Source organism: Melanostigma gelatinosum (assembly GCF_949748355.1).
Source record: "Melanostigma gelatinosum genome assembly, chromosome: 20".
NCBI classification, from domain to species: domain Eukaryota; kingdom Metazoa; phylum Chordata; class Actinopteri; order Perciformes; family Zoarcidae; genus Melanostigma; species Melanostigma gelatinosum.
The window spans coordinates 18,555,020-18,573,276 of NC_136653.1; positions in this window are offsets into that span (position 1 = coordinate 18,555,020).

Here is an 18,257-nt window from a genome sequence, read left to right on the forward strand (position 1 = left end):
GGATGACATTTTGGAACATGAATGTAATCTGCAACATGACTGGTTGGTGTCAGTTTAACCAAAAGCTCCCACAATTCTTGTTTGTCTTTTTCTTTTATTACCGACCTGTTTTCAGCCATGCTGTAGGGGCGGCGCTTCAGGGAGGTCAATGTCCCGCTGTTGCATGCTGGGAACCCATGTATATGCAGTGAAGGCACAAGAAAAGAGAATTATTAAAACACACAACTTTCACGTTTGAAGACGATACTGTAGAGTAGAACTTGGCAGGTGTCTCCAAAAAAAAAGTCTACCGTAAATTGAAATTCTGCCCTTGAACTCCATCATCATTTATTGGACTCTTAAGTCGCTAATGGGACTGAAGTGAATCAGCTGCACGCGCAACGACAAACAACCATCATAATGTCAAGTAATAACCTGTAAATCATGAGCAGTTTGGCTGCGAGCCAAATGTTCCCTCATTGGAAAACAGCTTTTCCACCTGAGAGAATGAGGTCGTCTCCTCTTCCATGCTGGGGCCGAGATCAAAATCAGATTAAACGGCTCATTTCCATATGTTATGGTAGAGGGCTTTGGGCTTCAAATCACTGCCTTTTTCACAAACACGTTTATGACAATTTGATACTCCCACAGTTTACACGTCCTGCGATGATGGAAATATATCCAGCAAAGACGCAGGATGTCTTGGTCAGACCATTATTGTCTTCTTGAGGAGTCGACCATGATACAAATCATGCTTTGCAGCGACATATTTCACAGACTTGATGAGCTTGAACCTAAACGGCAAACACCCATTAACATTTTAATTAGTGCTGTTCTTGTTTACAAGATGTATGCATATCGATTACACGCTGCAGGTGTTCTGGACTGCTCATAACACTGCATGCCGTTGTTATTTTGTGACACACACAAACAACCTAACAATGCCATTTGGTCCGATAACACAACGCAGAAGTTTTCCTGTACTCACAGGAGGGAACGCAATTCCTGGAACTTTATTTGTCCCGGAGGTTCCAGGTAATGAATTTACGAGAATCTAGTCATTATGATAGACAAGTCAGTGCTTTCATTTCCTCGCTTATTTGTTGCCGAAATTGCTAAAAGGATCCAGTCTGTGAACTCTCTCAACCACAGAAATCCGACATTATTTCAGATCTGCTGTCGTTATTTATTTGAAAACATGATTGAACTAAATGTTGTTTTTTTTGCTACGGACAAACTATTCCGCTCAGTGATTCAGATTTGACCACTTTAACACACGCCAACAGAAAGCAAAGCAAACGTTATTGCAGACAAACGCATGTATGAAATGTGCTGCCCGCCGACTGATTCAGGATCAACTGGCATCCAAAGTGCCTTGATATTATTTTTCCCTCACATATCTACCTTTAATCTCCTACACAGGTCGTTCATGATCACTTTTGCATTGTGTCCAACAACAGTATGTTTTTACTGTGCATTCAATTCTTCAGATTTTTGCTTTAAAGCTGAAGTGTTGTGCATAACATTCAGAGAATCACCTCATTGTTCAGTGTAAACTGAAACAAACAACCGTGCAGGGAACGTTTGGGTGCATTTGTTATGTGCTACATGGATGAAATGACACACTGAAGTGACATGGGTTGACCTCACGTGCATCTTCTTTACATTGGCTTCCCATCGGGATTCATTTTGAGCTTCGTCCAAAATGAGATTATCCCCACCGAACATTATCATGTACCCCCCCCCCCCCCCCCCACACACATACACACATTAACATTCACAAAATAAAGCAGGAGTGTGGAGCACTGACATAAATATCTGAGGACTTGCACACCAAAAGGTTATCAAATGGAGATAATCTCCACCATGTTGATGAGAGGCATTTGGAGAAAGAGGATTCCTGTATCAAAGCCACCCATCCATTTTATTAAAGCCACGCGCTGAGCTTTACCTCTTGGCATTTCAAACTTTTCTGAAAGTTGGTGTTTGCTGCTCAAGAGCTTTTTCAGAGTTACTAGAGAGAATACATCTGGGTGCTGCAGATTCGCCTTAAACTAAAGCTACAGATCTCAGATGTAGAAAGACAGGCTTGTTTTCCCTTTGGACAAAAGCTGCCTCTCCGGTGGGTGAAGCAAGCTTGGTGTAATTTTCTCAGCCTTAAGATACTGCAGTGAACTCTGACGTGTGAGTAATAAATCTACAGATGACAGCAGGTTGAATGGAAAGCCACATTGCTCATAGAAAAACAGTTACGGTGCATTTAGACTAAAGTGATACGTTCTGCCGTTTCGATTTGCCCCACTCTGAACCCTGTAGTGTCTTTGGAGTCTCTTCATTAGCTTTAACAGCCAATGTACCAACCGCATTGATATTGGTCCGAGCGAGCTTAAAGCTGGGGTCTGCTACATTGGAGAAACCAGCAAGAGTCGGCGATATTTATCCAACCAAAAAACCCAGCCTGGTGTTGAATCTCTCTTCCAATGAAGGTAGCTCGCAGTATGAACAGGATGAGTACAGCAATAAATATGCACTCGTTTTCAGACAGTCGTTTTCAGGCACGCCTCTCAGATTGACCGCAACACCTACAATGTACTCTCCCTCGCTCTGATACTTTCTTTCAGTTCCTCTGGTGACTGAACATTCATGAAGTACAGTCCTATCATTTTGCGACAATTGTAATTTTATCCCTCAATTTAAACATTTACAACTGGCAAAAGCTGCCACCACCAGCGTCTTTCCATTGGCTGTGGATGGCGCCGTTTAAAATGAATTTCAGGCCCAGTCCGAAAACACCTCAAAAGATTTTCTTTCACATGAAACTTCCAATAATCTTCATTGAATGCTGATTGCTACTTATTCCAAAATTACTTTTAAACCCTGAAGAACTCCACAGGTCCAAACTGGTCATTAAAGCTGTCCCCTGGACAAGTCATTAAACGTGTTCAGTCTGATTCTGGCACTGGTTCTGCTCCTAAATGCCTGAAGATTACGGTTTGCAACCCCTTAATTCTGCAACAGCACCAGAGTTTTCATAAGTGTGGCCATTTACCTTTTGATCACACCATTGTTCTTTTGACTCTCTACCTTTGCAGCGTCAATCTACTCCGAGCTTTTTGAATTGAAAGCTTTTTTTAAAGCCTCTACGATAAGAATACACTCCGATGCACGCAGGTTTCTGTGAAAAGATTGCCCCCTAATGCAGTACCGTCAAGGGGCACCCTGCTGATTTCACACTCAAATCTGCACACAGGAAAACATCATGAGCTACGCAATCAATACGACTGTGATGGAGGCCGACAACAAAAATGCAGCTCCTCGATGTGGCGTTGAGTTGAGCTTCGACGTGATTCTTTTAATTCACTCATCATTTGGTAAAGGTTTCTGTTTGGTGTCTCTCTGCCTGAGCCCCTGTGGGTAAAGCTGGTGGTGAAAGAATGAATGTAAAGCCGAAGCCTCTCTCCGAGACCATCTATAGGTCAGAGTCAACCCTGCAAGTGACAGTGCGGTAATTTGATGAATTAAATTTTAATTTAGAGAAAAAGCACCATGTGGACACATTTGAAACTATAAATAAAGGGCCCAGGCTTATTACAATGAACTACAGTAATATTCTATGGTTCAGGCATGCACCTCAACCTACTTGGTAAAACGTATTGAAAAACATCCATCCATGTACCACAACCTCTTCCCTGAGGCTGTTCCAAGCAGTCTCAAGCCATTGATTGATACTGCTAGTGTGAAGGATTGCCGACATGATCTATGTTTCATTTATTCTGAGTAAAGAGGAATATATATCAGCATGAGTCTTTTTATCATTTATGAATGTGTTGGACATATATTGTCTTGATATAATTGACAGATGGGTGATGAATGGAAGGGGAATTGATGCTTCCATACTGAGCATCGGGGTCCACTGCATGCTTTGATGGATATGAAAATAATGTAAAACATGATGCTGTGGTCTTCACAGTTCAGTTACCCAACTGAACACTCACGGGAGACGTTGGTGAGACGTGTTGCGCAGTGCTCTCCATCGCCATCAAGGCACCACATGAGGGAACATTTCTTTTCGAAAATGGAGAATCTTTGGCGAGGGGCAGTTCTGGAGGCTCGTGGCACTTTCTGGTCGTTTTTCCTTTAATTTGACACACCTGTGTACCGTGAATGCATTTCAATAAGCCAAGTAATCAGCAAACCTGTCTGAAAGTGAGTGACCCCAGTCCATCTAATTGTCACACGTCGGCGGAGGCTTGCCCTCCTAGCATTCATTTATTCGGCTATGATTGAAAGGAAAGAAATGCTCTTCCTCATGTTGAGATAATGATTGTAATTGTCACAAACAATTTGTCACTTGTAATTGTTGGTGTCAGTCGTTTCATTTGAATTTGACAGAGGTCACTCAGTGTTGGTATTATAGGCCACATTAGAAAGACAGAGGAATCAGCCTGTAGTGGCGTTTTGTTTGATCAGAGAGTGGGTACATTGCAGAGTAGAGACACATACACATACAGTATTGACTGTTTTTATTAAACATATCTGCACAGTCCAGCGTCATCTTTTCCTCGTGATTGGAGTGTCACTTGCGGTCCCTGCTGCTGTTTTCTGCTCTGGAGTGGGCGAGCAGCGTTGACAGGCTTCCTCATGCCCCGTGGCTGTCGGAGGCGATGCGCTTGCGCAATTGCTGCGGCGCGCACACAATCACGAACACACACGAATCCGCCGCTGTGTGAGCAGGTTTGGTTTTTCAAAAGACTGGAAGAGCGTTAAAATGAGTTAATGTCCTGAAATACAGTAAATTGGGTTCACACCGTCAGATGAAACTGCTGATTTGGTGGAAAAGTTCTCGGATTTACGTTTGTCTTCGTGATTTATCGACAGCAGCACTTTGCGCGAAACAACAAACAGGTCTCTTTACATTCTCTGGACTATCCGGGAGCATCAGACGTCTCTGGCGAGCAAGCACGCTCTTTGCGCAACAGATAACGAGATTTGAGATCGGGGCGATTCCAGCACACCAGGTAACCCAAACACTCATCACATTCATGGGCTCCCCTTCTTGGATGTCAGTCAAACTTTGACACAAAAACCACTGCAAGACTTTATTTGCTTTTTTTTGTTTTTTACGCAGAAGTTTTCGCCATGAACCAAACGGCTGGAGCCACGAATGCGTATCGCAGATGCTCCAAAGCTGGAAAGGTAAGGGCATAATTATGCAGAAAAGTTAGTGGAATTGGATTTACTGCTTTCTAGCTTTCATGCTGCACCTCACGAGGAAGGATGGCAGTGATGCCGGCTGTTAGGACAAGCTTTGCTGGGAGCTGTTTTCAGTTTGTGGGGTTATTGCGCGTCTGTGCGTTTTGGAGACTCCAGATAATCTGTCTGGGGTACAATTTGTTGGCTGCAATTATCGGCTCAAATATGTCAATGTGCAAGTAACATGCACATTGGAAGCTTTTGAGCAAGAAGAGACAATTAGTGTTGTCCACACTGCAAAATATATGCACTTCTTTTTGTTCTTGTTCTTCTCAAAGCAATGACAAATTATGCAGAAACAAGTGCACGTGCAGCTTTTCACACCTCGATGTAATTTCCTGCTCAAACCTCTTCATCTGTTGTAAATTGAGATCCGAGATGATGGCACTGAACCACCACTGTTTAACCAAGCATGTGACCCACATTACAAGGCTGCTTAGAAAAAGGGGGGGTGGGGGGGGCAAGGTTGGAGAAGAGAAGCTGGAGTTTGTGGGAGGAAAGACAGTGAGGATGCACGATAGAGTCGTCAGTGAAACCAAAAGGAAGAGAAACAGGCTCCTGTGTGTGTGTGTGTGTATTCTGCTCTCATTCCCAACACATCTGGCTCTGTCAACATGCACCATCAGGGGAGATGATGAAGTATGAGAGCTTATTAATCACCAGCAGATTTCCCAGTGTTTACAAATATGGATTTCTTGGGCTACACATATTTGGATCTGAGGAGTATTGATTGGAGAAGGTGCTTTGCTCATCGAGGTGTTTGCACAATGATGTGCTAAATGAGTCCTGGTGGTGTGGATGTGAACTTACGCTGTTGCATCGTGTTGGTTAGCGCTCAGTGTAATTGACACTGACAGTTTGTTTTTCTCTGTTTGATGATGCAGGTCGTAATGGTTGACTCTGGGAATGCAGGGACGTCACAATGAAGGCAGCGAGTCTGCAGAGCACATGATGGTTTAATCGTACAATGTTTTGCATGTTTTAGATCTTTTTGGAAGTCCATTTTTTAAATGCATGAAATGTACTCCAGCAGCTACGTGGACAAATTGGAATTGCAGCTCAACTAATAAAATATATATAAATCATGATTTTATTAGAGACAACAAAAACTGTGATTACGTGTTGCAGTGTGAAAAAACGAGCTTGCAAGTGAGCGTAGAAGTGTAACAGCGAGGTAAAAGTATCCAGTTCAAATAGTTCCCTAAAAGTATAAACATGAAAGTAGAGATGAGCCGATACTGACTTAATTACCTGCATCGCATATTGTTGCTATGCATTTATTTGTACCATTAGGAAAGAAATGTCTCAGTCAAACCTGATGTTGCCGTTCACATAAATAATGACCACAGTCTCTCCACACAGTGAGGCATACAGCTTATGAATTAAACACGATACCCAAAGCCCAGGTATCGCTATCGGCATCAGGACTGACAGAGTCAGAGCGGTGCATACCTCGCTAAAAGTAAAGAATTAACAGTTCAAATTGTTAGCGAAGAGTAACAGAAAACTGGGTGAATTAGATGAAAGTAACGGAACACTGGTTGGAACAGCCAGCGTCTGCTACTCCAAATTGTAGTACCAAGTATGCAAACGTGACCAAACTGAGAGATTCAAGATTCAAAAAACTTTATTTTCTATCACATAATGATGCTGGGGGCTCACAAACAACATACGCCCATGACTCACATAACTCATATTCACTTTTATATAATCAATAATGTTCGATAACTTCCTGTTTGAAATCAGTTGAAATGAACACATGATGAGTTTCTCTCACGGAGCTGTGGGCTTACATGAGCCTCCCTCCCCATCGGAGATCCATACTTCATATTCACTGCTGCCGGTAACGTACATCTTTACATCCTCTCCTTTGCCTCATATCTGTTTGTTTGTATGATCAGCAGGCCGATATCGGCGTCCATGCTTTAATATTTGCAAGTGCTTTCGCTCCCTGTTCTAATTCTGGGGTGTTTCATCTCCTCTTACACAGAAAATAGATTCCGACTAAACCCCTCTCCAAACACTTCTGTCTCCAGATAGCAGAGTCCGTTTCATGAACCGTCCCGTGGCCGCTTTTAGCCCGCCAGCAGGATCGTCTGCAATTTCAAACTCTTTTGTTATTTGCTTCTTTCTCTTTGATGAGTCGCCTCTCACTCGCTCTCTGCGGAGTGTCTATTTCCAGTCACGTTGAACGTCTGCCACAGAGACGTTTCATCGTGGATTAATGACACTCTGATTAGGTCTGCATGTGTTCTGCAGGCCTCCCAACAGGATAAGCCTTCACATGGTCATGGTCATCAGCTTGTGACAAGCTTTGACAGGTTTGTGAACACCTGAAATGAGAGGAGAGCAAGTGTGCTGTGTCTGGGGATTATTTGGGGATCCTTAAGAATTCCACGTAATGCGATTTCTGCAGTTTGCACATCTTGTTTTGCATGACTGACCCAGAAACATTAAGAGTATTTCTTCAAGCCATGTAACAAGCATTCATGCCCCCATGTTGTTGTTGTTATTTGGTATATTTGTGTTATTCCCAAAGTGAACAAGCTAAATGGAGAGCAGCTTTGAAGGTGTTTCAATGCATAAAGATGATCTGGTTTTCTGCAACACTACCAGTGTTTTTTGTCCCTCTTATCACAGATCAGCAGCTTTTTTTTTTTTTTTTTCCAAGGATCCGCGACAATCAAAGAGACAGATTCTCCACTGACAGTAGCCTCTAAAGACCATCATGCAGTGCAGCAACATCTCGGAGCTTTGTGCCGTCAAGTCATTTCCACCGTCGCACTGTTTCCTGTTTGGCCTACTTTTCACATTATCGCTCGATCCACCTGCACAAACGCAGCACAGAGTCTGAGAGTTGTCCAGAGGCCTTCTGGGAAATGTAGGAAGTCATACATCAAGTAGTTTAAAGGAAGTACACATAAAAATGACACTTTATCGCAGAATAACGAAAGAAATTGATGCCATTTAGAAAGACAAAAAATGGAAGTCAATAAACAGACGATTAATCAGCCACTGTTATTGGTTGATAACTGGTGATAGCCAATCATCATCTTTAAGCCAGGCCTAACAAGCCTCTGGTTACAGCTTCTCATGTGTGAATATCTTCTGTTTCTCCATTTTACATCATTATCTTTGGGGTTTGTGCATTTTAAGATGTCACCTTGGAAACGTGATGGACATTTCCAATGGTCTGACATGTTCTAGACTAAACGATGACACAGCATTAATAGTCAGTCTAAGACTGTCAGTGTGGAATGTTTCTTTAAGTCTCTGATTCAACACGGTGTCTGGACACGAGGCAGCCACTAGAGGGCAGTGTGGTACTTCAGTACATGTCGCTGTAGGGAGCGTCTCTTTGTCTCTGAATGTATTCATGCCCCGCTGTCTTCATCCTTTGCTCTGTCTTCTTTGGTTGAGCTTGATCAGCCACTTATAAAAGTGTTGCCCTGATAATATGCACTGGTTATTTGGTGTACACACACTAAATCCCAATTAGCTCCCCCGCAGTCTCAGAACCATTTGCAACTCTGCTAACCTCTGCATCTGCAAAGCCCAGAAAATCCCACCAATTCTTCTGATTATAGTTTCATTATGGGAATACGGAAGTTTAATTTGGGTGATTTAGTCAAGACACAGAAGGAAAAACAAACAACTAAATTGACGATCCCTTGCAATGAATATGTATTTGCTGCTGCTGCCCAAATATAAAGTCATCACTGACTAAATCTGTCAGTTGAAAGTATTGGACTTGTGTCCCTTCAAATAATTGGAAATCCCATTTGTCTATTTGTTTATCTCATCACTATGTAGAGCAACAGTGCTAAACGGATATTTCAAGGAGCACATGAGCTTAGCTGAGAGGTCTTTGGATTGAGGGTAGACTTCTTAATTACCGCGGCTTCGTTGGCCAACAGCGGCGCCAATGTGCCAAGTATTGATCCCTGCTCTCATTACACTGCGGGGCCCATTGTAATTCACGGCTATCACTCAGACTCCCTCACACGAGTCTATGGAAATGATCATCGATTTTCCTCTTCTTATTTTTTGGCCTTGCACTCTTGTTAAAATGGCAGGAGCATGCCTATCTCAATCATCTCCGCTCTCTGAATGTGTGAACTCGAGGAGCCTCTCCCGCTCATTAGCACCAGGAATCCTTTCCTCATTCATGCTGGTTCTCCAACACATAGAAGCAGCTGTCTGGTTGCAATGTGATCACATGGATGAGGAACCTTCGTCTTCTTCTTCTAAAACAAACACACCTCGATGTTCTTGCTGTATTTGTGAACTTGTTTAGAGTGTACACAATGCAATTACATTGGGAGCCACATCTGAGAGCGCTACCCTTGTGAAATGAATAATGCAGCACACAGACTCACTCACAGACTCACTCACTTTTAACACCAGTGGGTGAAGCCTTTTTTTTCCCCTTTATGTTTTGCAGATTGCTAATTCTGCTGTAGTGGCATTTCTGTTTGTAAGAACCCGTGGTGTGTGTGCGCACTTCATCATCAGGTGCTGCAGCCGCGGCCCCCTCTGCCTGAGCTCTACCACACCGAGGAAATCCTTGAGGAAACGGGCGCTGTATGGCAGTGTGTTAGCCTGGGAAAGGCGTGCAAGCACAACATGCTCACACACATTCCAAAGTCCAACGCCGCGCTGGTGTCGCTCAGCTGCAGCGGCTCTGCTTTCCCCTGGGGGTGATTGACGCCGCGGGGAGTGTAACTGCATGAGTCACTGAGACCTCCCTGGCCCTTTGAGCGAGCGGTTGGCTTGGCAAAACGCTTGGGTCATGACAGCCCATCTGGTGGCGCGTCGCAAGCAGTCAACAACGCCCTGAGAGACAAAACGGCGGCACAACGGTAAACCGCCGCCGCTGGCTGGGAGGTAGATACTTAAGCCCTATCTAAAATCACAAGCATAACCACCGTGTGCCCCCAGAGGCCTCATCGAACCAGACTGCACGCGCTGCATCCAGAGTATCCGATGCTGGCAGAGCCGGTCACAGTGGATTTGACCACTTCTTGTGCCACTTTTATGGACATATGATGCAAAGGAGCCCATTGCATCTGCTCTGCTGAGAGCTCAGAGCTGGCAGCTAGCTAACTAAGACGACACCCTTCTGTCACTCGAAGCGACGACGCACACTACCCAAGTTGTGCCTGATTTATTTGTAAAAGGCCGCCAACACATATATTTCTGCTGTAAGTTTGGGCATTTTAACATGAGGGGTCTATGGGCATTAACTGGCCTTTGGAGCCAGTCAACTTCCTCGTTGGCTTCATCGCTCATCACGGGAGGTTGCCGCTTGGTGCTGCAGATCACGTTTAAGTTTGGTCTCTGCTGGATGAAAGAGTTCATGATCTTCAGCGCAAGAGCGACGAGTCTCACAAAGTGAGTTGGTGCATAATGAGGCATCTGAACTGGTGAAGCCATTACAATGAATGGTGAGGCTAAAATGAAGTGGTTTGCGTTATTAAGAGTTTAGTTCTACGGCTCTGGAAGGCCGTTTTTTTTAGAAAGATTGCATGGACTGTTGCAGTAAAACATGATTAAACCTGTTTCTAGGCTGCCGTTTGCTTCATAAAGGGGCATTCTAGCATCACTCCCTAACAGACACAGTGGGACTTTCCAACTCATCGTGTAAGAAAACTGCACCTCAGTTTCTCTCCATAAAACACTCCGTCCTCATTAGGGTTTGTGAGAAAAAGAACAAACTTGGGCTGTAAATCCAGATGGAAAAAAAGCCACTTTCTGCTTCTCCAGTCAACGCTGTTTATCTTCATATGTCCTAAACCCACGCAACAGCGCTCAGGGCAAACGTATGTGTTGAATGTCCTTGGTCAGCTATCCAGAGAGATGTATACAAATAGAAATACCTGTTCATGGGTATATTGTGCCCGTGTTCTCCGTGCTGCTGTTATTCAACTGTGTCGTCTTAGAAAAATGAAATATGAAGAGAACAACAATATCTATAAAATCACAGATACGTGTAAACTCGTGTTGTGGCAAAATGACGAGAAGAGAATTGAAGTCGCAACCCAGCGGGAAGTGTTTTAATAAGAACGAGCCAACATTCAACAAGTTCAGCAAATCCAACGCATTACTTTTCACATCTTACTGTTGGAGTCAAACTTCACCTCCCTTAAGTCACTTTCCACCAATCAAACCAGTCGGTTGAACCACATGCGAAGCACGTGTGGTTCTCCTCATCATGTCATGCTCTCGTGTCCTCGTCTGGGTCGAGATGACCTTTTGGCAGAACACACGATTCGTGTTCGGGAAATGTTTGGACACAAATTGGAATATATCATTCCAATTTGTCTGGCGCGCCTTAATCACTTTGGTAAGAATGTTTTTATGGAACCAAATGTGTTCAACATAACAAGTTATATAAATGTTTTCTTATGAGACAAATGTGTTCCGTTCAATCCTAAATTACATGATAACACTCGCTTGTAAAAGTTGCAATGCCAAAAAATGATTGATCCCGATGAGTAATCTAACCGTCATTTAGTCTCAAACGCATTGTGTGAAAAAAAAGTGGAGAAAAAAACATTTTCAAAATGTTTGAAATCGCCTCACAGCAGCGACTGGATATTTACATTTGCAGTGTATGAATACAAATAAGTCTTGGAGAATATGATGCATAATGAGCTGAGCAGAGTGGCAGACGTTGACTCAGTCTTCCAGAATGTGTCAACATGTCGCTCCGTATGCTCGGTGTGCAGGACGAGCACTGAATGAACCATTCCTGGATGCTGATCTGATTTCTCTCTGTGCAACAGAGGCATAGACACAAATATGTCTTTAAAACTCGAGCGTTTTTCAGTTTCTTCCAAAAATATTTGACACTGTTATTGTTTCTGCCCAGCTCGCCTTAGCCCCTTACATACTATCAGCTTCAAGGGGAAAGCAAGGTTTTATTATTTGTCAAATCCCTATTTGTTAACTCCTTCAGTACTGGGCTTGACATATAAATATGAAATTACAATATTTACAACAGTACAATATATACAAGAAGGAACATAAAAACAAGATAGATAAGGTGGTATGTGCACTATGAAATATAGAATATTAAATATGGTGCAAATAAGAGGATGCAGGGGAACAGCTACCATGTGCTTTGCACCTGAAACATACACTCCAGCTGTAGACGAGACTCAAACTGTGTTTTTGTAACAAACCTGGTTGCTGCATCTGCATGCTGATTGGCCGGTCACGCCAAGCCAGTATCTGTTCTGAGTCTGGTCTCGATAAGAGGCCAGTTTGTTATTGCACTTGACTTAAACCTCTTTACAGATCATGGGGCATAGAGCGTCCACCAGAGCTCGCCCTCTCACTCTTTGGACCTGGGCTTTTACTTCTTGCCAGCTTAATTCGATTTTCTCCAAGTCTTGCAGCGCTGAGTGTCTCCAGGTATTTTTCGGCCCACCTTGTTTCCTCTTTACCTGTGGATTGTGGTCCAGGGCTCGTCTCCGGATGTTGTTTTTGTCCTCCCCAAGGTTGTGATCGATTTATTTCCACTTTCGTCTTTTGACTGGTAGCTATGTCTTCCTTGTTCCTCATTCGTGGTTGTGATGGGCCAGCATAGCTTCAGGATGCAGGGTAAGGATCTGTTGATACACACCTTTATCTTGCTTGTTCGAGGCTTGGTGCTGTTCCGCGTCTCAGTGCCACAGAGCAGGACAGTCTTAATGTTTGTATTGAGGACTCCTAGCCTGGTGCAGCTGCAGTATCTTGAATGCCTGCTGTGCTTTACCGACGTGAGCTCTATATGTCCTTATCTGCTCCTTCACTCCTGCTGACGTTGCTCTCTAAGCAACAAGATGTTCAATGTCCTCGATGGACTTCCCCCTGAAGTGTGACGCTATTGAGTTGTTTCGGGTTCATGCTCATGGTTTAAGTTTTTCCAGCATTGATTTTAAATCCAAGCTGTCCACTGCTGTCATGTCGTCCATCTGTCTTCTGCTGCGGAGTGTCGTTTTCAGAGACAAGTGCTGTGTTGTCTGCAAAATCCAAGTCGAGCTGGAAGATCAAGGTCCATTGGCTGCTCCTCGTGATCCAGTCCATGGCGATCAGGAAAATCTATTTTACGCCAGGAACAAATGTTGGCGTTGTACATTTCTAGAAACCAGGGATCCATTGAATGTAAAACCCCTCCTCCGGATAGCATCAGTAGCTTGTGATGATTCCACCCTACGGGGTCAATCATCTGTCTTGTGGATATTAACGTGACTATCTAAACTAATTTCAACGGAACACTGTGAATTCTTTCGTAATTCTAGGTTGATTTCCCCTTTAACCCAATTGAGTTTGGCAGTCAAATCGCAGCTTTTCCGCCAATCATCCCCGTGGGCCACAATGAGTGGAGTGAAATGTGTGGGCTGGCTTCATGTATGTCCGGTTTGTTGATCAGGGACCTTTTCTCTCAAATAAATTGTTTTTGTTTATTTTTAAGTTAACATCATGCAGCCTGAAAAAAAGAAAATCCATACAGCCTTATCAGCCATGGCATTTCAAGATGAATCCGTGTCATTTGATATTGTTATTCGCCACTTTATTGTCATTGATTGGAGCAAATCTGTCCAGTAAATCATGTACGAGCTTTTACTTTTACTTGTCGTATCTTATTTGAAGTAGAGGATTCATCTCCAGTCAAGTTATTTCTGCACTTTGATTTAAAGTTCCGTTTCCTGAGAAAACCCAGAGCGTCCTCTTTAAGAACCACAAAGGCTCTTTCCAAAAGACCTTTCCACATCAGACCCGTGATGTGGAAGCATTTTTTTGTGATTCCATAATTCCTCCTCTTCTTCATTATAGTCCTAAATGTGTTCCAGGGAATATCCAGGTCTTTGAAATCCTTGTTTATATCTCCTTCCTAAGCCGAGCCTTTCAGCCGTATAAGCCCTTGAAGACCTCATGTTAGCTCCCGGTTGCTCATGCGTGTCTCTGCACATACGCTCTGCAACAAAGAAACCTACGGGTCAAATCCTTTTAATTAGAATCGCGTCACTTGATTTCAGGTCCAAGCATATTAGCTTTGTACATGCTTTGAATGTGATCAGTTGAACTCCAGCACGCTGCCAACCCTCCAATTTTAAGGTGCGTTGCACAATTACGGAGTTCTAGTTTCCTGGCCTGTCGTGATTTTTCGTTGCTCTCTCTGCTTGACAATGAAACGGTGTCCTTATCTCAGTCCATGTGTCATTTTGAAATGAAAAACGTTTGTAGGGGATGTGATGTATGTTTTTTTTAAGATAAACCATCTATGAGTGTTTTATTAAAACAGGCTTTGTGTCACTCAATGTGTTTTGAATTGCCACTTTAATATGGCACGGATCTTTATTACCACCTTTTTAAAAGGGGATTTAAACCCTTTATATGTGCTGCAGATAATCATTTGAACTAAGGCCGTCATTTGGCCTGATTGCTCGGCACTCTGCCGGCTTGGCCGTGACTTTTACATATTGTTTGGCGAGCTCTGTCCTTGTGTGACTGCACTTCCAATCTGCAGGCTTTATTGAAATGTATAGCATGGCCGCGGCCCATTTTCATACAACCGGTGGAGACGATTTTATTGACTTATTGCAAAAAAGCCGGTGGATAAAAGATCGCACAAGCTTCATCTGTGCCGGCGTCCCTGCCAGTTAAAAAGAGATGGTTTGTCGTGGTAACTCCTATGGTGCTTTACATTGCCCAAAAACAAGACGCTGTTCCCATTGACAATGAACACTTGCCGCCTGACCATAACCAACAACTTTATTGTGTTTCCAGTCTGTGAGCCTCCAAATCAATGCTTTGTAAATCATCCTCGGGAGGCGTCCAAACACAAATCCACTCCGCGCAGCCAAAACATGTGTGGGCACACTGGCACATTGATACAAATGGATAAAGAGCGCTGGGCCAATGCTGTGCACCGTCAGCCGATAATAACGAGAGGAATTCTGAGAGAAAGGAAGGGATCAGTAAAGCGATCCACCATCTTTTCAACTACATTCAGAAGTTAAGCTGTCATTTAAGTTTAACAAAAGCATGATACTTTCTGAAATGTCACTACTGCTGAACCTCACCTTGCTGCCTGTTTGTATTAGTTTCACTTAATGGGTTTTGTGCCTCCAGAGACGGGCCAATCTAAAACGAGCAGCGAGCTGCAGACAACAGCGGAAAGTGGGACAGATATGCAGGTGCAGATGTCGAAAAAACAGCCTACTCAGCCCTGTCCTTTAGGCTAACCTGGTTTAATGCATAGGCCTGCAGTGCATACAAGTGTGCGTTCTGTTGCATGGTTCCTCCGAAAAGCCTCAGGGATTTTTCTTGTAGCATCATTAGCTCATCTCTTAATGATGCCGTCAATAAATGTCTTAATGAGAGCACAGTGGCACCACAACTCTGGAGTTTAAAGTTATTGGCGACTCCTAAAGTTTTTCAATTAGTATCTTTGATGCTTTGTAAGGTCGACATTCTATCCGGCATTAGTCATTTGCTGTATTTATGCTCTGCCTCTTTGTGCAGTAGTTTGTACAGTTGGCAGCGGAGACTGTGAGGCAGGCACAACAGCTGCAGCATTTACAGCATTAGATGCCTTACGGCCTTGACGACCGTCATGTTCAATCAAACGAATGCATTGAATGTTTGCGTCTGCAGTCATTGAGTGACTTTTCCTTCTGATTGGTAATCTGAGGCTTGTGTCATTAAATGAATAGTTCAACATTACGCTCATTTGTATTCTTGCTGTGTGTTTTATGAGAAGATAGTTAGTGTTTGTACAGTTATTACAAAGCTGCTGACAGGATTTGATTGGCTTAGTTTAGCACAGTGTAACGGGGGGGGGGGGGGGGGGGGACTGCTTGCCTGGCTCTAGTTGTGACCCTACTGCAGTTAAATCAGAAGCTTCCTAAAGGTGGACGATGGTGCGGTCTTCCTTGTCGTCGGACTACTTCTTGGCCAGGTGCAGTCATGTCCCGGAGTCTGTAGACGATGCATCTTGCGAGGTTGAAAGCTGAAAGGCCTTGACTGTTCCTGTCATCCATCACTCTGATATCGGCACACAGGCATCTGCAGCTAACATGTGCTGCAACCTGCAAGTTCGTCAGGCCTTTTAGACCACAATGTCACAAACGGTGTCTCGCTTTAGCACCGCTGTATGATGACTGACCATGATCAGTTCCAGTTTGACGTCATTTTCTCTGTGGAAAGCGCTCGCATACCACACATCTCCTGCACGTATAGTACAGACTCTTCTTTTACATTGTGTATTCGTACAGTGTTCACCAGACGTTTTCCTGGCATGTACACACGGACTGTGTGAAATTGTGTCACTAATTTGCATGCTGACAACGATTTCTAGTGAGATTACACCCAGCTGATTGATGGCCACGCTGTTGCCCCAGAAACCACCTTGGGCGATGTAATATGACTCTCCCGTTATCAGACACCAAATCATATTCCTGTAGTTAATCTTCCTAAACGGGCGTTCGCTGGAGATATCCAGCATCCACGGGCCTTGACTGGGAATGAAAGACGGCCTTTTCCCCCCCAGTGGCCCCCCATCACGAACGTCTATTGATGCATAAGAAAGGTTACACGACAGAAGAGTATATGACACGAGTACTGGCCTGCACGGAGCCCTGAACTCAACCCCATCCAACACCTTTGGGATCAACTGGAACACCGACTGCGAACCACTTATACTCTCGTGGGAGCCAATCCCTCCACCCAGTTTTCAAAAGAACTTCCAAAAACTTCCATGGTTTTTGGAACGAGTCGTCCAACAAACACATATGGGGGGTAATGTTTTGGCCATGTGGTGTCATTAAAAGACTTTAAAAATCCAGACAAAGTCAGTCTCACCGTTAGTTATGCTACTGTACGACAGTCATCAGAAGTGCTGTGAAACTCAGTGGGCTGCGTCTCCCTGATGGATAATCATCCAGACACGTGCAGAGCACAGCCACCTCCACGGCGCCATCAGTCAACCTTAATGGTTGTTAGCATAACTGAGTAGCCAGGTCTAATCGCTGTACAGTCTGTTGACAGTAGAGTGGCACATGTATGTAAATGTTGATGAAGCTGAGATTCTAACAGGCCAGCGCGGAAGGTGTTTACTATCCGTGACGAGTGGTGTTCCGCCCACATTCTCGCTCACTGTGTGTGTGATCTACCTACAGGGAGACGGCTGAGAAAACCATCAACATGAATCCTTTGCTGATATTTGATCAACACAGCAATGGACAGCGTGTAAAGGACTGAATTAAACCACGTATTTTGCGGCTTTAATGTAAGCTGCGATTCTTAGCTTGTCTGGCTAACCAGCTTCCTGCTTACAGTCGTAACCGACTGATACTCCAGAGGCAGAGGAGCATTTTTATTAACTTACTGCATTAGTTTGTGGGGTTACAGGTCACCTTAAAAAGGTCCTGGAAGAGTTTAGGCTAACGTTGGCAGCTATCGGTCTTGCTCTTTCATGATTAAGTTTACTCTCCAGCAGCCTCGGCCAGCGTTAGTCTTCATCCTCAGCAGCCAAACAGGGTCCGGTCCTGCATTGTTCCTTCTTCTAATAGAGTGCTGCTGGGATGAAGTGTTCTTCTAGGCCACCGTTACATTTAGCATCGTCCTGCTTCTCTCAACAAAAAGCCACTGGGATTTTGGATTATTGCAGAAAATGAGCTCTGTGGTAAACAAACGTTTATGATTCTTACACATTTTGTTCAGCAAGATAATCTTAACAAATGGCCACTTTTGATTCTTGAAGCGTAAATGCAATCAGGCGGACGTGTTCGCCGTGATGAGAGTTAATGACCGTAATCTTATAGCAATTGCCTTTTTCAAGGTATTTACTTCCTGTATTTTATAGCATAGAACAAACCTTAAAATCTCTTCACCATCGAACAAAAACCTATTAAAAAAACACATTAACTTTGTGACGAGGGTACCTGAAGTGCAAAGATGCTAACTCATGGTTCCTGCACAACCAGTTGTACAGTACAAGACCATCCCTGGGACATGCAGCTTCAGCTGTGAGA